Source organism: Phoxinus phoxinus (genome assembly GCF_949152265.1).
Source record: "Phoxinus phoxinus genome assembly, chromosome: 11".
NCBI lineage: Eukaryota > Metazoa > Chordata > Actinopteri > Cypriniformes > Leuciscidae > Phoxinus > Phoxinus phoxinus.
Window position 1 is genome coordinate 25926695 of NC_136886.1, and position 22935 is coordinate 25949629.

Below are 22935 nucleotides of genomic sequence, written 5' to 3' on the forward strand. Positions count from 1 at the left end.
GAATGTTCATAAGAGTCAATTGTTTTGGAAATCAGGAATAGTTTTTATTACTCGTCAACCAGACTACGCTGGTTGCGTTGTATGTTTGTTTTGTGTGCTGCCTTTTTTGTGTGCATCTAGGTAGATATTGCTTTCTTCACGTTTTTGTTCACCTTCTGAAGAGGTCACATCCTCTTTTAAGCTGCAGTCAGGTTATTACTGCTTGTACAGGTGAGTGTTATGTGTGTTATTTCTCCCTTCTCTGTCATCATGTCCCTTCTAATCCTGCCAATGAGCTCATTTTTCTACACATTCCTTCCCAAAGAGCCACTGGCTTTCCACTGAGCCAAGCATTTCTGCCATTATCCATCCTGCAACTGTTTTCTCATTCTCTTGGTCCCGTTCGTCCTGTCTTTGGCTGCTGTATCTATCTGCAAGCTTTCCATGCTTGGATCTGGATCTGTGCCTGGTAGATTATGGTCGCATTGACCCTGATTGGCCACTAGCAGATGTCTTGATGTCTGCCTGTTCACTATCAGCGGTCACAATGGCTCTACTGTACAAGGAGGATTTCCAGTGGACGACTTTTAGAGTGCCTGTCTTTATGACTCTCATGAATGATTCACTTGCTCAGAAATGAGCATCTTTGCAGTGTTCCTTTTGCCAGCCCAAGAGAACATGGTCTGCATGAATGCAATGTGCTGGTACAGAACAAATGTCCTCATTGACCCTTTTGAGTGGAATCGAACAACTAACACATGACATGAGGTAATTTCAAACAAAATCTGGCCAAAATTAAGGTTGTTTTGCCATTGCAAACTTTCTAGAAAACTTTAATCCGACTGTTAAACGCCTTCAAACTGTCCATGGCGATTGTGTAATTGTGGTTGGAAATCACGATTGATTTTCAGAGATTTTTTTCTTTATTAACGCACAGTGAATGTATTTCATACTTCAGGTAATAATCACATTATATTTAAATAATTATGGCTGCTATTTATAACGTCAATTAAATAATTGTAACAACTGTAAATAATTCATAAGATATCCCAACAAATGCTCAGCTGAGATTTGAGATCAAAATAATTTCAACACTCTTCTGGATACCATCACAGTTGATTGATATAATCAATGCGTTTGGAGTTTTTTTGCATCTTTTAATTACAAATGACTTATGTACAAGTTAGTTTAGCCTGCTCTATTTTTTCTGCTGGAAATCATGTGAAAATTATGCGAATTGTTTTTTTAAACATTCTCTAATGTTTCAGGTACCGACGGCATGTAATTAAGAGTGTTTGAACTCTGAATTGTTTGCGATTTGCCTCGAACACCATGTTTTCAAATGCTAACAATTGCACAAAATTTATTGTGATTGCCATAGACCAATTTCGAGCCGACGTCACAGTTACGTCACGTCGCCAACTGGAGACAAAACAAAGGCAAAACTGGAGGCGGACAATACAAACCAGCACAGATTCGGCTACATAAGGAGCTTAAATTATTATTATTAAATGTAATCTTGCTGTGTTGTTGGGTGCAAGAATCGACGAAGTACAGCTCCAATTTGACATTTTATCGCTTAATGTTTTCTAATGCACATCATTTAAATTGCACCGTAATGTCACTCTTTACATTGTTGTCTTCTGGCCTTGGCGCTGGCTAGACAGAACTGCGGATCGTACCACACAAGTCTTGTACGTGACCATTCAGCACATAGTTATAGGCATCTAAAGATTTATATGCCCTCGGTTTCTCTTTACGCTCAGTTTCTCTATCGGGTAGGTGTAGAAGTCAGGCCACTCAACCGGAGGTAGCATTAACGTTAATCCTGTCAGATCGTCCATCCATTGACTGAGCGTGTACGGGTAAGCCAATCTGGTTCCGTCCGTTAAAATTAACTTTTGCAAATAGCAATCGCGGTCCTGGACAGTGAGTGACCTTGCACATAAAATCGGATTTTCTCCAGTCATTGTTAAAAAACAAGCTAACAAATCTTGCAAACTAACGTTAGTGAAGCGGCCAGTGGGATCGTTCTGCCACCACCTAAGCTCCGCCCATAAAAAAAATCACCATGTTTACTAACTGAAAAGGGGTCTATTGGAACTCACCATGTCTTCAGTCAATCAGTTTAGCACTGCTTCTGTATGTTTTGTGCAAGGACTCTCGACTGTAGGAATTCACACAGTGTGTGCACACTCTTATGTATACAATACTTGCCTCTGAGACTGCAAATAGACGATATCTGAAAGCCACTTTAGGTCTCTAAGGTCTCTGCAGACATACTAAACCTAAGTAGATGGGCCTAGAATAAGTTATCAGGTTTAAAAGCATAGGAATTAACAACAGGGTAATCTTTGCCCCCAGATTTTAAATATCATTTAATTGTCATATTAGATGGCTAGTTTGTCATTTTTGTGTGGCATTTTTGCCCCAACCACTGGTTCAGTTTTGACCTTGGTGGTAAACAAGACTTGCAGGAGCAACCAATGAAAGGGTTCCGCGGTATTGCCGAGATTTTAGATACAGCTGGCTGGTTGCTACCCTGGTTGCCCTCCATGAGCTGTCAATCAACAGCTTGTGCAAAACCGCACTCACCACAATTGATAGCAAACAGCTGGCGAACGCAAACACTCCGTGTAACTGATTGATGAGTATGAATTTACAAACATTTAAAAACATGATTTTGCCCAGCATTAGAAGAAAAACATCCCACACTCAGATGGAAAGAGGCCGGATAATGACGGGACCCGATAACAGAAATGTGGGGGATGGGGTAATTCTGGGTGGTGTTCCAGTGCAGTTTCAATGACCCGTTACCATTTTCTCTCTGGTTGGGGCTGTTACAATTAACTGAAGGATTGCCCTGGCTCTCCCTCATCCGTGTGCTGCAGAGTGACCCTTGAGGCTGGTGATATCCACTATTTGTTTGGCTATTGTTTAGCTGACAATAGGCCGGATCAACAGCTGCAGGCGGATAACCGATGAAAGCTATTCATGGCGATAAGTCTCGCTTTCGGCAGACACTGTGGAACAAGAAGTCAGCCGGAACTATGGCGTGTGGCGCATGTGTGTAGGGGTGGGGCTTTTTAAGCAAACATGAATATTCATAGTGTTTTCTTCCACCATTTGTTGTTGTACATGAAAATTGTCATCTGTCGACATATTTTCAACATAATTGTCTGACTTTAATTATATAAAAGGCATTTTTTTTAGCTTTCATGGACCATAGCAAGAGCTAATGGCCTGTTCACAGGATATTGCAAGTTTCTGAGGGGTTTCCCCCAAATGTTCTGATGTTTATCTTGGTGAGTATTTAAAATAACCAGTCAGACGAGTTACTTGGGCATCATCTGTGTAGTCTGAAAACATCCTCCCTCTGAACAGGATTATGAGTCTTGACTGTGAATACACTGGTAACAGTTTCATTGAGATGAAGTTGACCTTAATTGCTCTGATTGAAACAAATTTTTGGGCTCTTTGTTCGAAGAGTGTCAGTGGCGACACCATTTAATGTGGGGGGAAGCTTAATTGTGTATGCGTGAAGAAGGGAGTTGCTTATTTGCATATGTTCGAGGATGATTATTATTCACATATTCAAGTAAAATTGCATTTTGACTTGTGTATAAACAACAGTGATCTCTTGTAACCCTTCTGCTGAGAGCACAATGAGAAACGAATAGCAGCCAGCTAGGTTAGAGGGGGATGAATGAATGAGTGGTTATGGGTTTGATGCCATTTATGAGAAGAGAGGGGAGAAGCCAGTGACTATTTGTCATCGTCAGTCTCTCGTTAACCCACCGTGAGACACGCACACCTCCCCCCCACTGCCGCACACTTCTTAAACACGAGCTGCCCTCAGGATATGGCCCGACCCTCACCCACACAATGCAAGTGTGTCTGTGTGTACACGTCTCATTATGTATGCAGCGTGCAGTAAAATTGATAATGTTTCCCGGAACACAGAGCAATTAAAGTTTTGTATAATTATTGAATTAATCTGTGAGTCAAGGTTTGGCCTGAGACCTCAGCAGGGGTCTGCCATCACTTAACCTGCTGTTGGGGTGCTTTCTGTCTCGCTTTACATTTTCTCTCTTTCTCTTTCAGAGCATCCCGCTCTGTTTCTTCATTCTGCAATTTTTAAACATTCTTGTTTTTATCCCTGAATCTAAATATGTAAAGTATGTATGAGTATACATATGACTGCGTACTTACTTACTATATGGTATGTAAAAAGCAGTTTGTCAAACGAATAGTATGTGACTTGTTTTTTTGTCATATCTTTTTTTTTTTTATTCAAAAATACATTAAAATGCAGGGTGCATAACATATGGCAGGGTAATGCAGCTTTTCTGATATCATAATGATTATCAACAAATAATTTTTTTCTTCATTAAGTTTTTTGACATAATTAAAAAAAAATATATTATTAAATGAACAAAACTGGGTATTAATATTTGCAAAATCATGTGGTGCGCCCACAAAGTCATGTGTTGCAACCAAAGTGCAAAACCCCCTGCAGTCTTTTAATATAAATAAAATATTCAAAGTCCTTTTTATTACAAGACTAAGTTAGCTCAAAGTTAATTATTTAAATTTATAACAAAATACATGAAAAATGTTTGAATACTTGAAAATAATTGTTAATATTATGTGTACTCACATGTATTCAATGTATAAGAGAAATATGTTATTTCCCCAAAGCCAGATGGATAATACAAAGAGGACATTTCTAAGATCTTGACACATGTTTTAAACCAGATTTATTTACTGACTTTGTGTGCAGTCTCAGGTGAAGCTGTCTCTGAGTCGAGGACATGAGGCGCTCTGTGTTTGAGTTTGTCGTCTAAGGATGTGTCGGATTGCCATTGTTGCATGTCCTGGAAAACCCCGTCTTGTACCCCCACCCTTCACCTCTTCACCTCACTCATGGAAAAGAACAAAAAAAAGGCCTAGATAATGGTACTCTTACAAACTAACTGTTTCTTCAGTCACTGTGAGCGTGATAGTTCCTGACAGCAGCGTGTCTGTATTTGATGATTAATGTCATGGCTGCTTTGCTTTGTTTTGGACCCTGGAGGTATAGTTGTTTGCTAGGCATTGATTGCATGAAGAAAAAACACTAGATGTTATACTGCCACATATTGTTGTGTTTACATACTGCGCATTTTCAGGTTTTTTCAATTTTCATTTCCTTTCATTAGTGTCCTCTCTCCTGCTCATATTAGCTTTTATCTTGCCATTAGACACCGCAAGCTGGCACAGAGCAGCGGCACGGAAATGGCGCCTTGGCATCTTGGCCTTGCAACAGACCCCTCCCCCCCCACCCCCCACCCGCCTCTCAGACTCCTGCCGGGACTGTGGTTCTTATTAATGCTCTCCTCCATGAGTGATGGCACACTGGAACCCATAAGAGTGTGTGTAAGTGGTTTAGAAAGTTTCATGGGGATTATGTATTGGAGAGACAGGTGCTTGTGGATTCTTGTGATCATCGTGCACAATTGCAAATCATAGCTGTCTATTGTCTGATTGTCTGTCTATCCCTGCAGTTCTGTGTGAGCTCATTGACACTTTTGCAGTCCCTCCGTCTTCTTGGGATGTGCAAAAGTACATATTTTTCATATTTTCCGTAATGACTGAGGGCACTTACAAACTGGAGTGCATCAGATTGATTTCAAAATCGAAATCAATCCATTTCAATGTGAAAGGAGAACTTTTGCTTTAATCCATCAACGAGAATGTCACAGAGGTGGGACCACGTGTACTTTTGAAATCCTATTCTCTGTATTCCCGCTTTGTTTGAAATTGACTCTTTCAATTCCTTCAAAAGGGACTTTTCATATTCCTGTCTGTCAAATGCTTCTTTCGAGCACAATGTTGTTAAAGCGGCCCTGTATAGTTTCATGTTCACCTGATCTTAATCAGTCATGTTTCATAGGGATTGTTTACATAAAATTTGTTCTTGTCCCAAAAAGGCACATTTAATGATATTGATTGATGTATGTAAAGATGCAACTTTACATATAGAACCGTTTGTCGTTATGGACATCTTCTGATTCACCTCTAATTTGCGAGATCATTCATACACTGAACGGACGTGATGCTCACTGCACACACATATATAGGATACACTACTGTTTAAATATTTGGGTTGGTATTATTAATGTTTGATTTTATTAATGTTTTTGAAAGAGGGCACTTGTGCTTACTAAGGCTGCATTTATTAGATAGAAAAAAATACAATTTAAAATTATTGTTTCTATTTTTATATAATTTATTACTAAAGCCATTACTAAAATTACTCCAGCCATTACTCCAGTCTTTAGTGCCACATGATCTTAGGGCTTCTCTCAATCATGATTACTATTGGTCAATATTGAAATCACGGTTATTTAACACAATTATTGGTGGGGTGGGTGATATTATCAGTTTTATTTCACGATATGAGTTACGAAGTTTTACAATTATCGATACTTCAGTAAAAACTAATCAAGGTTAATTAATGTTTGAAAACGGTCCTCAAAATAATCTAATAAGACCAGTAAACAGTCAGCAATACAATATGAACAAATAAACTACCGGTAATTACAAACAAAACAGACAAATAAATACAACTGAATGAAAATACAAATAAAGTCTAATATTTTTCAGAAAGATGTACTAACAGTACTAATAGCCTACAACAAAAAATAATAATGTAAAATAACACTGCATAGTCTTACTGTACACATTGAATATAGATTGATCCTTATTAACACTACTTAAGTTATTCAGTCAAGATCACTGAGGGATTTTCCTTTGTCATTTGTAGTTTGATTATCAATGACAGATTGCAGCATGCAGGTATCTAAAAAGCACACCGCATCTCCTCAATGATCTTGATCTACATGATCTTTTGTGCCAATTTGGTGGTCAAGAAACATTTTATTATCTATTTAAAAAAAACTTTGCTTTGAATAAAAGTATCATATCTGTTTATATGTAGGCTAAATAGAAAATATTGCAGCAACTGAAGTAGGCCTAAACTGAGCTCTGTGATCTATACTTTTCACGATTAGACGTTGTAAATTGAATCTTGTTTTTTGTGCAGCCCAACAAGGGACCAAGAGTTGCTAGCAGTTGGTCTAAAGCTCATATTGGGTAGTCAGATCCAGAAACAGAACACCACTGACTTGGACCGCTATTGTGTGAATCCTAGTGCTTGCAATGGGGTGTTTGGAGGCTGCCAAGTGTCTTTACTGTCTCTTCTCTATTCATTTGTTTTTGTTTCCTGACATTGTGGTGGAGCTTATGTATGTAATCTGCATTGTTGTGAGCTCCACAAGTGTTTGGTGTGATTGAGCATTTACAGCAGCTTAACCTTTCATAACACAGCTGAGTTTCACTTCTTGTGACATTTCTTTTGTTTTGTCCATGAAACCCTATTGATCTTGTGTTAAATAGCACTCCACTCGACAGCTTAATTGCAATGTGAATTGCAGCATGCAGCGTCCCACAGTCCTACTGTAATTTCCAGAACGGTCTGTTTACGAGGACGTTCCAACAACATTTACAGGGCCGACCAGATTGTTTTGTCTTGTGCATCTTGCTTGCGCACTCTCCTTGACGTTGTATCACTGCTTAATTTTTTTATCCATTGTCTTGCTTTCAGTCAAAACAATGAAGGGTGGAGCGTTTCGCGTATGCTTGGTTTATCAGGCTCTCATCAGATCTTCTGTAATAATGGCACGCCGACTGTGTCAGCTGTAATGATATCTTGACTGTAACTATGATAATAGTCCTGCAAGTTAATGGTGCATTGAACGTGGGTGGCTTTTTTCCATCAGATGAGTAGCTGCATTCTTAAGCTAAAGGGCCTAATGAGGGCTGTATTTCCATTGTAACTGAAAAGCTGTATAAATATGTAGTACATATTTTGACCTCAGATCTCGGCATCTCCATTTCACTATCTGCATCTTGCAGAATTTACATTAAGGTGAAAACATGAAATACAAAAAGAGTAAATTTCCATGTCTGGCTCCAGTCGTTCTTTAAGTTTGTAAACAGAAAAATATGATGAATATGTGATCTCCAAGTCAAGAGTGGTAAAAGGATATCATCACCCAGGTGCATAATAGGCATTTGGGCAAGATTTTTATATTCTGGTAATTGCTGAAGCTTTTATCATAGTATGTGGTATTGCATTACAAAACGGGTTGAAAGATAACTTCTTTTTTTGTGTGTACGTAATGCCAGGTTTTAGTTATTTGTTGGTCGTTATATTTAGTTATTAGCAAGAATCTCATTCTCAGCTACCTCTTTTAACTTCTCTAATTCACTTTAATTTAGAAAATTTAAGAAAACATGCTAGTAGTGGTGGGAGAAAAAAATTTATTCTCCAATGTATCAAGATATTTACTGAAAAAATAGTTTTAACCATGCGTGATTGCACCATATGTGCTCTAGAAACAGCCATATTTCTGCTTGCTTCCAATTCTACACACGCACTTACACAAAAATCCTCAAATCTTCCATAAAATTATCTTCTAAATATTTTGAAAAGGTTGAAGTAAATTACAAGGGCAATCGCGGGCTTCATTGCACAGGATATGCTCATCTTGCTTGATGCTACGCTTACAATGTTCGGTCTCTCACCTGCCGGTATTTTCCCTTAAAAATGCTTTACAAAAGCATAATTTTTGCCTTTTGTAATGCAATAGGCCTATATATTCAATACACAAATCTCACTTATTTACAGACGGCTGTTTTCAAATGCTCACTTGCACTTTGTGAAGAGGATTCGCTGAGAGCGGAGGTGTTCGACTGTCGTGTAAGCATCTCAAAATGCTTTTATGATGCGAAATTTAATGTAAACCGTCAGATATGTCTTAAGGGATTAAAAAGACAAGACAAACATCTTGTCAAAATAGATTTGTGTATTTGTGTGAATGCAGCCCAGCTCCCACTGTCTATGATGTCATCATAATCAAACAGCAGTAAAGCTGAGAAAGAGAAAAATCACTGCTATTGACTGGAAAACATTCAGATACTTGAAGCGCTCTTTGTGTATTGCTTGTAATATGTTTCTTTGATCTTCTTCATACCCGCCCTAATGTTTAAAGGGTTAGTTCACCCAAAAATTAAAATTCTATCATTTAATTATTCACCCTCATGACTTTCAGCTATGCAACTGATGCTTTAAAAAGTTCATAAAGAGATTGTAAATCTAATCCAAATGTATTAAGCTGTTTAGTCCAAATTTTCTGAAGAGACTTGATTGCTTTATATATTTAAGAGATTTAATTTAGGCTTTTATTCACATATAAACATTGATCACCAAACAAACAGAAGCTCAACCGAACCTGCTTGACACGTGAGAACTAACCTCTTGCGGAAGCTCAACCGTTCTGCGTGACACACGAGAATTAACATCATTGGTATTTGCGGAAGCTCAAACGTGCTGCGTAACCATAGACTGTAAAAAAGGATGAATGACGCCCCTTCATTCTCTTCCATTGGTGAAGAGTGAAGCCGCCAAAGTCTTAATATGGCGCTGACATCTTGCGATGACTTGGGACCTGCTTCTGTACAGTATGAATGTGGGACCCGAGTCTGCGCAGTAGTGAGCCTTAAGTAAAGCCGCAATATCAAGGTCCCGCCCACACTCCTTCAGAAACGGTTACTACAAAGTTTACTGCAGAGCAACTCATTGTGAAATAAACAGTTATGGACATGTAGAAATTAAAGTTGAAGCTCCAATCTCCTACCGAAAATCCCCCAAAAAGTCTGTTGGTGCCTCAGTGACTATTTCGTTTAGAGAAGCTGTCAATCACACAGCTGCCAATCATGACATCACATTCCCGTTTTTATAGCATTAAATAACTAAGACCAAACTTATTTAAAAAACGAACATTTAAACTTACATCAGCGTGATTTAAAAACTACCTAAAATAACAGAAAACATCTTTGGAAAATATTTATTTGAAGTGTGATTTGATTTAGTTTCCATCACGTCCATTAGACTTCACGGTAAAGCGGGGTTTATGACCTACACTTGGACCAGTCCTGGGGGCGATCGAGGCGCTTTGGCTTCACTTTTCAAGGCTTGTGCGGCACACCTGTGCATAAAACACCAGAATGAACCTCATTGGTTCTTGCACGTCAAGCGAACATGCTTGAGCTTCCAATTGATGTGCAAGTTTGAATAAATGAATGTTTATTTGTGAACAAAAGTCTAAATTCAATCAAGCAATCATGTCTCTAGAAAATTTAGGACTAAACCGCTCAATCCATATGGATTAGTTTTACTATCTATTTATGAACTTTTTGAAGCGTCAAAATGTCAGTTGTGTAGCTGTCAATGGAGGGACAGAAAGCTCTCAGATTAAAGATTTTCATTTGTTTCAAAGATGAGCGAAAGTCTTACGCCTTTGGAACAACATGAGGGTGAGTAATTAATTGTTTGCATGAAATATCCCTTTAAAACAAAAGGATCAAATGTACATATCACTGTCAACACTGCTGTTGCAGAAATGGAGCCAATTTTTGCAATTTGCATTTAGCATTTGGAATTCAGATAAGCTGAAAATGATTTCCTTGTGTGTTTTGGCATGTTTGTTTCTTAGCTGCTTTGGTCCTGAATCAGGTGCTTTGTTAGTGTGTGTCTTTGTACTTTTCCTCTAGTGTTCTGTATCCTGTGATGTTTGTCCTACTTGACAGCGCTGACTCAAAGGTGGCCACAGTATAATAATAGAAGCAGCGAGGGAAAGAATAAAGCGGAAGGAGCAATGCAGATACTTTGCCAGAAGCGCAGGCTGTCGGAGACAGAATTATGGCAATACGGCTATTTTCCTCTCTTTTTCCCTCACAGTGGTGCTGCCATGTTTTCAGCAGACCACATCACAGACGCAAAGGGAGGGAAGTCTATATAGAGAATGTAAACACTGCACAGGAAGTGGTAAATGCATTATATTTACATCTCTCCTCCAATGCATCAGTCTTTGTTTAACACCACATTTCTGCTCAAGTAACTTATATTATAAACTTCATTGCAGATGTTTATTGCAAAAGTCTTTGCACGCATAACAGGAACAAAAGTTTGTCACAAGCATTGTGCATAGTTCATGTCTATAAACCTTGATCAAATCCCTGTTTACACCTGATATTAAGATGCGCCGATCGAATCCCAAGTGGACGACTCTAAATACAGGTGTAAACAGGGTCTGAAAAGTTTTGAGCTTGTCCACTTTCGACCACTTTCTAGAGGTAGTGAAACCGCATTCGGACCGGATTGCTTTTGTAGTCTAGACGCTCCTGTGGCAGAATGCATTTGAACGGTCACCAAAGACGGCCTCTCTCTGACTACTTACATGTGTAAACATTATGGGAAGCGCGCTAGTCAGACAGGATTTAAACTTTGTTGCCTGGTGTTACAAGGTTAGTTGTTCAGAGGAGGCGGTGGTGGGAACCTGTGTTTATAAAATAAACAAACACAAAACGTAAGTAAAGCGGCAGCCGCTCACGGACGACTGCTGCACACACATAAACAAAACACAGCGTAAAGTCCAGGCCTGGTCCTCTCTCGTCCTTCACTGTCGTCGCTCCTCCTTTTATGCTCCCGTAGCTCCTCCGTGAGATTCGAGGCCGGTGCGGTGGACAGATGATGCTCATCAATCACGCCACCGTCCTCACGGCTCTTGACTCTGCCCTGCTTGCCACAGCTGGAGAGACCGAAGTAGAGTTTGAAGACAAAAAACTTAGCAAGCACAGTGTTCTCTCTCCATTCCCGATTTCTAACACGCACTCAATAGCGTTCGGCGTGGTCTTGCGACTGTTAGAACAGAAACGAAAGCTGCTGCTCTCCTCGTGATTTTCCATGTTCTCTGGTCATGTTCGTATGTAAATTGTGTGAGCTTATTTTGTCCATTAGATAGAAAGATCTGAAAAAAAAAATCCATACATTTACCCGCCCATAAACCTTCCCCAATCCCCATCAGGACAGAAACAGAATCTGTTGAAAGTGGACACAAGATACTTTCTTTTCTTTTTTTAAACATGGTTTCTTACCCTTACATAAAAAAGAAAGAAAAGTATTTCAGGTTGTTCCAAAAATGCGCATGTGCATTGTTCAAATGCTGATTTGCACTTGTTTTTTTTGTTTTGTTTAGAAGTAGTTTGCTAGAAATTATAAACTAGGCCATTTCAATTTATCCTGTTCATTGTAATACCAGTGGCCCGTCTCAGTCATATACAGTACTAGGGGTGTAATTGTTCTCTGTAAAAAAACCGAACCACTTGCACCACGGTTAATCTCAAATCTGCCCTGGCATCTATAATATAGCTTGTTGGAAAAAATCAACAACGCGTAAAACACACCGCTAATGTTTATTTCTGTTGATGGATACATGCATGCGTTTCATGTGAGAGTACTGTAGTTGTCCTATCATCTGTTAGTATGTAAACCTATTGCTGGCATCACAGTTTCTCAGGTGTTGGTGTATTTCCAACGCATTCAGCATGACAACGTGAAGGAGACAAGCCGCTGATAGAGCCGCTGTGTGCATCATACATCTCTTGTCTGGGAACATTCTGGATTTCCACTGTTACAACAGCAATGGTAAATTTTTTTTTTAAAAATTAAAGTTCGATTCAAGTATTGATGCATGCCTTATGCTTATTTACGCTGGTGTTGATAGTTCGCGAGCACAGGTGAGACCTAAACAGTGCACATTGGTGCCTTTGTTTAAACAGACACTGAGTGCTAATTCGGACAGGCATAAAACAATAACGAAAGCGCTGGGCAGTGCTCGACAATAAGAAATGCATGATGGTCCCTGAAAGATGCTCGGGACAGTTGATGAAACAGTCACTGTCCTAAACGTGCCAGTGCTGCATCTTCACAAAATGTATCATTTGCACTTATTTTTAAGCCATTCCAATATAAACATTCATGCACAAGAAGATGCGAAGGAAGTATGTGAGGAGTTTTGTGTGCACTATGCAAGAAGGTAATGTGTGTGCACTCATCCGAAACAGACACACGTCTCAGCACATGAATACTAAATTGAGTTTGTTTTCAAGTCGTCTTGTGCTTGAATGGACAAATTCACACAAAAATCATGTCAACATGCCCATCTTGACATGCAAACATAGTTGTGTATGTCTTAAGTGAATGTAAGCAGTCGAGGTGGATCAGTATTGGATATGTGCATTGTCCTGATATTCCTGCTGCTGTTTGTGTGTTTAATGTTAATAAAACAACAAAAGGCAAATAAATCACTCACTACTGAATAACTTTTGTAACTTTAAAGAAGGATTAATATTTATTTAATTTACACAGTAAAGACTAAGCAGTGTTATTTTAAATTTGATTATTCAAATACCGGAAATATATAACCTTTTTTGTGTCTTTGCTATATATTAATTGTGCTATTTCTTTGATTTGTTTATTTTTATTTAACAGTAGTCCTATTTTTCCTGAACATACCGAATCGTACCCTAAACGTGACCCTAAAACTGTGATTCAAACCGAAATGTGAGTCATTTGAACCGCTACACCCCTATGCCCGTTCTTCGGTTTGTGCAGCCTCCAAATTTTCATACAACAATATTTCTGCTCTGACCCATCAATAGAAATAGAATAAGTGTCTATAATTATCTAGTATCAGAGGCAATTCTGTGGCTTTCATTCCTAGTAAGTTTAAATCAGTGTGCATCTTGTTTACTGTGCTGTGCATGAGAATAATAACTTTCAAGCATGAAATGTATGTCCCATGATTGTGATTCCTTATTTATTCTGTTGAACACAAAATGATAACAGTCAGTTTGTTGTCAACTGTCAACTGTTTGATTACCAACATTCTTTAAAAAAAAAAATATTTTTTGTGTTCAACAAAAGAAAGAAACTTGAAAGGAATAACTTGAGGGTAAGTAAATGACGGACTTACCCCCAAACTGTGGTGAAAATCAAGCTTTTAATGTTGTTTATATGTCTATGTGGTGTTTTAATGTGCTTTAAGACAAACCATGTGCAAATTCAATTTCATAAGTCAACACAATTGCTGAGTATTTTCTCTTTAAAACTGCAGTGATCTAAAGACAGTCTCAAAAACGTGGTTGGCAATCGCTGGTGTTTCTGACGTCAAAAACTACCTTGTAACCAATCACGTACGTGCTGGCGGGCTTTACCATATACACTTATGGCTGCTTAACTATGGCTGCTTTGAAGCAGTAAAATCTCAAGAGAAGCTGGGTTATCCTGGTATATTTTTCTGTTGATATGAAAAATCGGGTAGATTTAGTAATATAGCGGGTGTATGATGTATTACGATGTAATGATGAACTCTATAGGCCTAGATACCCTTCTTTGTTTTGCCATTTCTGAGTTGTTCAAAGCGTTTCTAAGGATACTGAGGCAGCGGTCCGACTCCGAGATGTGAAGAGGAACATAGTTTTTTGTAACATTGGCATCACACTATTAGCTGTTTGATAACATAGTCAAGCAAAAGCCTAATCATATTAATTAGCATTATGTGTCCGACGTTGTAAAGAGCGATACCATTGTGCAGCGTTTACCTCAGTAAGTTGACCAAGTGAATCTCTGAGCTGGTGTGAGTGGAGGCAGGGCTAATTATCATATTCAGAAATATATGCGTATACTAAATGAAGCAAGGGTGTAGTTACATTCAAACTATTTTAAGGCATGACATTTTTTTTCACTAAAAAAGCTTTTAACCCTCTGAGGTCTGCAATCACGCCGGCGTGATTTGCGCGATTTTTTTTACATAGCAGCTAAATAAACTTAAAATACTCCGTCATATATGGTCATACAGACTTAATAAATATGAAAAAATAATCTGTGAGATGTCCACTTACAATCAAAACAAAACGTTGTGCTTTTGTAAAATAAAGAAATTAAACAGGGTGTGCTTTCTGCCTCTCCGTCTTGTGCACTTTTTTTTTCTTGAGCACGTCTCTAAACATAAACAAAACTCAGCGAATGTCATATTTTGTTGATCAAAGATGAGTTTTAAGGGATATAATTATTGACTACAGGGGGACTTTAAGACATAACCGCCAAGATGAATATTTGAGTCATAATGCATTTTAGTTTAGTTTGTTGTTCCCAGATGTTTTGTGTGTATTTTTCCGTTCACGCACAATACACCTAGAAGGAGAACACAATCCGATACTCGCACGCTGACAGGTGGCAAGCGCACGGCCACGCACAGAAACTGCAGCCAGTCTGACAACGGTCAGTATGAGTTCTCTTTGAGTTCTCTGCGCTTTTAATCACTTTTTTTAGTACTATCAGACGTTTAATCGCTTCGTCCGGACCTTGGTACACAGACTGACACAACATTCACAACATCTGTATCCTCGTAAAAATAATGCATTACAACTTTAAGTAAATTATGGATAATTGAATTGGATGATTATAATTAATATTTTTGTGATTATTTTGCAGTAAAATGGCGAACTATGCTGGATCAATTTACATTTAGTTGATTTTGCGTTATATTCAGTGATCGTGGAATCGAGAAAGAAGAGGAACTGGTTAATTTTTACAGACAAATCCTGGGAGAGAACAGACTTCAGACTTCTGACAGGCAGAGGATAGGACACAAAACACATGTTCAACTGTGCTACACTGGATAATTTCTCTAACACAACTCGAAAATAACACCCCTGCTTATTCCATCACTTGCTGTGTCTTTTTCCACCAACCCTCTTCCTCTCTCTCTTCCTCTGTGTCATTTTTGATGAAGAGCAGACACATTCTGCTAAACACTCTTATCTCCTGCTGTTTTTGCAGAGGTGACACCCAGATACACAGCGTGAGCTTACTAGACATTGTCACAGTGTGTGTTGATAAATTTAAAGCATGGAATCTTGCATGTTCACCTTATGTAGTAGCTTGTAAAATCTAGGACACCGACTCAGCTTTTCTTCTGCTTTCTCAGCACATGATGTGCACGTGTGTTGAAGGTTTGTGTGCATTAAGAATGTCTTACTGAGTCAGGAAACTTGTGAAGCTTGGTGCATTGCAGGAGACCATATGTTTGGTACTGGGGAAGTTGAATACAGATCGTTTTAGACAAGTGATGGTCCTTTTGTAGTTTATAAATAACGACAGTAACATCAGCTAAAAAGGAATATTCTGGGTTCAGTTCAAGTGCAAGAGTTGGTTCACCCAAAAATTAAAATTCTGTCATTGACACTATCAATGTGGCGTTTTGTTCCAAACCCATATTTGTAAAAAAAAATCTTTTAATATTCTCTTGCACTTTTTGTCCATCAACTGAAAATCCATGCAACCAAATTTTTAAGCTTCAAAAAGCATTTAACATTTGCAAGCATTACTAGGTAAAATTAATCTGTGTGAATCCGGTGGTTTAATCAAAGTCCTGATTGCTTTAAATGATGAACAGATTTAATATAGGTTTTTATTCATATATTAATCATATTCATAATCATAATGCATATGGTTGAACCAGGAAAATTTATTTATTGTTCTTTTTTTCTTCTTTTTTTAAAGCAACAATCAAGGTTTCAGTAAGTGAGGGACTTACAATGGGAGTAAATGGGAATCATGTAAAATGCAAAGTTGTAAATTGGGATGAAACTTAACAAAAGATTTGTGATTTTAATTTCTTACACGTTAAGTGCCTCATTGTAACCCAAATTTTATTTCTTTTTTTTTATAAAGAAATGAATGAAAATCAAAAATGATAAATAATTAGCATTATGTGATGATGTTGGTTGAGATGAACTTACATTGAACTCAGAATATTTCTAAACTTTGAGTTTTGGTATTGTGTCAGTCAGTGCATGCAAGCATTAGCATTTAGTTTTCATGATCATGATAATAGTGCCGAAGGGGACTAGCGAGTCACTGAACTGGTTCAATTTGTGTGTGGCAGCACATTGATTTAGCCACAGTAGTGACTCCAGCATGCAGGTCATTGAACTGGTACCACAGCGACCTTGCTGGACTGGGAACACTGGGGAAGATGGAAAATTGAGGCCCCTCCTAGGAAAACAGGAAGCAGCTGTAACAACATCCTGTTTCAGAGTGATGTCCAGGGAGCAGTGGCACATGGGTGAGCCATCAGTAGCCCCAGTGCAGCCCAACTGAGGGGCAACAATGCAGCCCAGTGTGTCAGAGGAGCAGTGGGGGGCCGACAGACTGGAGTTTTTCCATTCACTATTGAAGTCAATGACCAGCATTTGCATATATGCATATTGTTGTTGTTGAAGATGATGTTTGATTGTGGGAATCGGAGAGAGAGAGAGAATCTTTGAAAGCTATTTCGGGAGATGCAGTGAATGAGGAGGTGAAACATGCTGTTCTCAGTGTCTGGAGGGAATGATGGGCTGAGGTGGGAATTAGATGAGAGAGATCGAGATGAGGAGTGGAAAGTGAGTGGAACGGAGAGAGAGTGAGGTTATCTAGTGTTTTCCGTCAAATGATCAGAGTGTACAGCAGTAAGTCATGTTTCTGACAGTTAATTGAATTCAACTGAGGCTCCACAGAGCACTGACTCTGTGCACTTCATGCCTCTCTCTGTGTTCTATACAAGTCTAGAGGCAATCGGATAAGCGCTATGTATGCCTTTTTTGTCTGTGTAATTTCCCAATTTTCAGTTCTAGTATAGCCCATCTTTGACCTGAACTTGTCAGCATTTTACTTTACAATTTCATGTTGAATCAGACACATGTAGCCCAGTGTTGAGCTCAGAAAGCACGCCCTCAACTGTTCACACACTGTCTAAGGTTTTAAAGAGATAGTTCACCCACAAATAAAAATTCTGTCATCCTATCATTTATTTCTATCATAAATTCTATCTGTCGTTCTAAAAGTGAGTTAGGTACTTTCGTTTGTGGAACATCAAAAGAGATATTTTTTAAGTTTTTTGTCAATACAATAGAAGTCAATGGACTCCAATCCAATGTTGTTTGGCTCATGAAAGCATGGTCACATGTTGTTCAGGGAGTTTTCTTTGGCGACATCCAGTCATTCCAATAGCAATCCACAGGGACTGCAATTTCAGATGAGGGTGAAAGATTTCTCCATGCAGCTTTGATAGAACCCAAAGGTTTCCACGCTGTGGACAGAATCACGGAATCCAGTCAGAAAAATGGAATTTACAGCATAACCTGTCCCCCATATTGGTAGTGGTTCCCTGATGCCTGCAAATTATAGGCCTATATATTGTCGCAAATGTATACTGGTGTGAACAGTGACATCCTATTTGTCAGATTGATATAAACCTGTAAATATTCATTCAAAGAAGCTCATAGTCATTTGCTCATGAAACAGACTACAGTCACATTATTTTGAAAAATAAAACTCAAACAGCAAGACGATTTCTTGTCAGTATTTTGCTATACACTGACTGCAAATGCTCATTCTTGCTGGAGCTGGCGTGAAAGCGTTGCATGAAACAATGGTAACCACCTAATGCATATAGGCTAGCACATATGGCGAGAGCTTTTCAAAATCATAAGCTCCAATCTGACAACGACTTCCGTTCTAATTAGGCCAGTTCTTGGCCAGAATAAGCTGCAAAAAATTCTGGCTCTAGATGAATATAGATGAGACCAGATATAACCAAGCAATTTGGATCTCATACCAGAGAAATTACATAGTCTCACTGTTCTGCAGAAGAGGAAATGCAGCTTCATGAGAGAATTACGCCATGACCGGATGATGATGGATGTCCTTGGGAGTTGTGACTTGCGCCAAGTGCGCCTTTGAGTGCTGTGAAATGGCTAATTGTTGCACGCTACCCGAGTCCCGACACATTCATTATTGGGCTTTGTGTGTTAGTTCCGCTTTCATAAATCCTAATTGAATCTTTGATGGAGCCTCATGCTGTCGATGTTGGGCTCCTCTGGCCTAGTTCTCCAAGTCCCCTCAGGATGCTTACATTGGCTGTGTGGGATTTTAATGATACAGCAGACACTCTTAAAGCTGCACGTTTATAAAGTGAGGGTGAAAGGAGGAAAGCTGAGCTATATAAAAGGACCTGATCTGGGTCAGGCCATCAAAGACTCCAGGACGACAACCCTGATAACGTTATGCTGTTATATTGTAAATTGATGGACTTCCAAAAATTTTATCTCATTATTCTGTTCTTTCCATCACATCGTCATTTTCTGCCCAACACACAGAGTGGGTGGTGGAAGTCCGCTTCTGTAATCGGTCAGCTCACAGCGAGGGGGTGGAGGGTCCAGGCAGGTCATGGGAAACTGACTGCAAAGAATCAACGTTGAGTGAAATGAGACTTTCACCCTACATACACATATAAACAAATACATAATCGCATTTAAAAAGGACACATGAGCCTCCCACAGGGCACACAGACACCCCTTCATTTGCCCACCTGCTGGAATACCTTGGCTGTTTCTTGATTTTTATGTCATTTATGACTTTCACAAACTTAAAGATGTGATTGGCGTCTTGCTGAGATAACTGTGTGCTTACTGCACAATCAAACGCAGAAGAGGTCCAATTGCAAGATTTTTACCTAGAGGTATACAACAAAAATATGTTCACATGATCAGGTTTCCTAGTTTTAGTTTGTTTAATTTGAGTATTTTAAGACACTGAAGTTAATTAACTTATATAATTTTTAAAAAGTTTAATGGCATTAATTTTTTTTTTAGCACAGTTTATTGTTTTTATGTTATAATATACCAAACTCTTAATATGTTGCTATTTTATTTGAGTCGTCATGCATTTTAGTTTAGATTGTTGTTCCCAGTTGTTTTGTATTTTTATTTCATTTCAAGTTTTTATTTAGTTTATTTTAGATTTCGTTGACTGTAATGACTGACTAGCAGAGATGGAAACTCGAGTCTGCTACTCGGGCTCGAGTCGCACTAGTTACATAAAATAAGACTTGTGACTTGACTTGGACTTTGTTTGTTTGTTTTTTGTAGGTTTATGCTGTCTATTCACACATATGCATCACTCACAACAAACAGTAGAAATATATCCAAGTCTTACCTTGTGATAATCTTCGCATCATTTAATTTGAAAAGCAATCATTTAATCCGAAGGGGAGCTGCGATGTTGCACATCTGTCAAAAGCCTTGCTTGCTGTCCATTTACAGAAGTGCATGTTTCCCTGGCCTTTCATGTTTTTCCCCCAAGTATTTGCTACCATATACATATAATATCCAAATGTACCAAGTTAACTTGCATCTGGACTGGATGGACACTTCCATGTGCATTTTTTTGACCCTGTCTGATTGGTTTGAGTCGGGGTGTTATTATATCGCCACATGACACACAGACGGAATGTTGTTCTTTGTGTTGTTTACTGTAACGCTTGTCTATACACAGGGGTTTTGTTACCTCTGGCGTTCATCGGAAGACTTCATTACCCTTCATTTCTTGAGAACTACAGCGACTCAAATAGCTCAATTTATATATATATATATATATATTTACTTTAAAAGCTCTAGCAATGTCTTTTATTACTGTTTTTTTTTTATTGAGGCTGCTCTAAGCTTTATAAATAACCATGCTTTTGACTTCCATAATGAGAAAGCATCTAGCAAGTCTATTTAAATTGAAGAGGTGAGACAAGGCTTTGGCGGTAATGGATCATCACCGGTCTGTCACTCCCATCACGTCTCCTGTGATGTTACGGATTGTCGTTTTGAATGAGTCACAGTATCACAGACACATCTGTCATACCACTGTGTTGATTGGTTCCATCTGTGCACCCCGTGCCCATTGGAGGACGGAGATCAAATAAGTCCAATCTCTTAAAAACAATATTAATAATATGTGATTGCAACATCAAATGTTCAATCAGTCCTTATTTTTCCCTTAACACCCAGTCAGTTGTGGGTAGCAGATTGTGTTAACCTTTCGTGGGGTCCTTTTGTGGGTCACCAAGTGGAATATATGACGCAACCCCCCCCCAAAGGCTCTTGCTTTCTTTCTATACTTCATCTGCTAGCTTATCAAAAAGTGCCAATGGAGACAATCCCCAAGGGTTATGCATATATGTTAGCATTAGTGTGTGTTTAGTATGGGTCTCTTGAGAAATTATAGACTGTTGTTATCTCACATCAGTGAATATGATGGCAGCATAGCACCCATTGCTTTGTTCATGAAGATGGAAACACGAAGAACAAAGAATTGTTCCAAAATAAATCTAGTGAGCTGCCCAGCTGGACAACATTTTAAGACATTATATGCACACTCTCAATGTGAAAACTGCCAGGCAGTATTACATGTATCCTTTCCAAGACAAGGCTCAAATTCATCCAAGATGGTGAACAGGTTAAGACAAATGATTTGCGAATATGCTTATTTCAATGAATACCTAAGTATTGCTGTAAATGGTGCTGCGTAAATGGAACTACTAGCATTTGTGTGTGCTCTGTATTTGTTAATCACATTGTTAGCATAGCAACATGCTAACTACACTCTGCAGTGGTTTTCTCAACCTTTTTGACTCAAAATCCCCACATTGTCCACAAAAATATTCCAAGGCCCTCCAGCCCCTCCAGCCCCATTTTTAAGATTTTGTTAATTTACATAACTTTTAACTTTTTTTTGTCTTCCTCATAATATATATCAAATTTTCTTTCAAGGCTGGTTATTGCCTTGTTATTGAGAGAGAGAGAATTAAAATTAATATCTTGATGTTTTATTATTTTAGCTTATTCTAAAGGTTGGTTTGTCTTTGTCCTGTTGAGGCCACTGAGGGGTTTTCTGAGGCCCCCTAGTGGACCCTGACCCCCTGATTGATAACCATGTCTAGTACAGTGGTTCCCAAATAGGGGTATGAGAGGTGACAGAGGGGGTACGCGAACAAAATGCAGATTTTTTCCGTTCATTTAATTCTACCCCACCTTAAAATAACACAAAAACCGAGCATGTGTTTCATACAGTGTAAAAACAGGAAAATGGTAGTGGTGTAAAAAGGTCAAATACATGACATCCATTCAAATGACCTCATCTTTTGCAGTCAAAACTGTCAGCACACACACAAGCAGCGTGCATATGATGTGTGAAGATTCTGCTGTTTTAGCAAATTCCACTACTTTACTGCCGTTCTCTATAACAATGTATATTGTAAAAGTGGGGTTTCAGCACTTGCAAGCATGAAGAACACATATAGACAAAAACTGTGTATAGAGATCGATTTAAGACTCAAACGGTCTTCGAAACAGAAACACTCTGTGAGTCCTCATTTTTAATGTTGATAATATATTATACGAGCAAGAATTTTTCCCTCCCAAGAATCCACACGATTGCAAATGTGACGATATATTTTTGTTGAACTGTTGTATAAAATCAATAAGTGACCTACATTTTAAACACAGTATTGTCAATAGTGTTTGCAACAAAATAATAGTTCCAATAAAGCCACAGCAAAACTGTTGTGAGTCTCCTCTCCTAACAACACAGACGTGTTTCATTAATCAATGAATCTGTGGCTTTGAACGAATCGGGAGAATCAATGATTCAATGAGCTTTTATAAAGTGCCTTAGAAAATAAAAACATTACTTGTGTTCTACTTTAGAGAAAGCAATGGGATCTGATATATTTTAAGATAAATCAGTGAAAGTTGCTTTTAGGTAAAACAGCTCAAATATGCATTTTAGTCTGGGAATAGGCTTAAGCCTTGTCTGTGAAAACGGGCACAATAGTGTTTTAAAGTTTGTTCAGATATTAAAAGCTGAATAGTGTATTCCAGTCTTCAGAAGGCAGCTGTCTATGTAGGTAGTAGACAAGGAAGGGAGCTCACTACATTTACACATTTTACAGATGCTTTTAATTCAAAGCAACTTTCATTACATATACAGGATCTCACAAAAGTGAGTACACCTTCACATTTCAGCAAACATTTTAGAATATCTTCTGGATAGATTTTAGAGTAGTCAGTCTGTTCACTTTTGTTGCCAGCTATTTTGACAATAATGGCTGTGTATTGAGTTATTTTCAGAGG

General features: G+C 38.5%; 1 protein-coding gene across 5 annotated transcripts in view; it reads left to right on the forward strand.

Moving 5' to 3' along the window:
* Nucleotides 1-22935, forward strand: part of agap1 (ArfGAP with GTPase domain, ankyrin repeat and PH domain 1) — a 175592-nt gene that overhangs the window by 59768 nt on the left and 92889 nt on the right. The window lies entirely within an intron of this gene.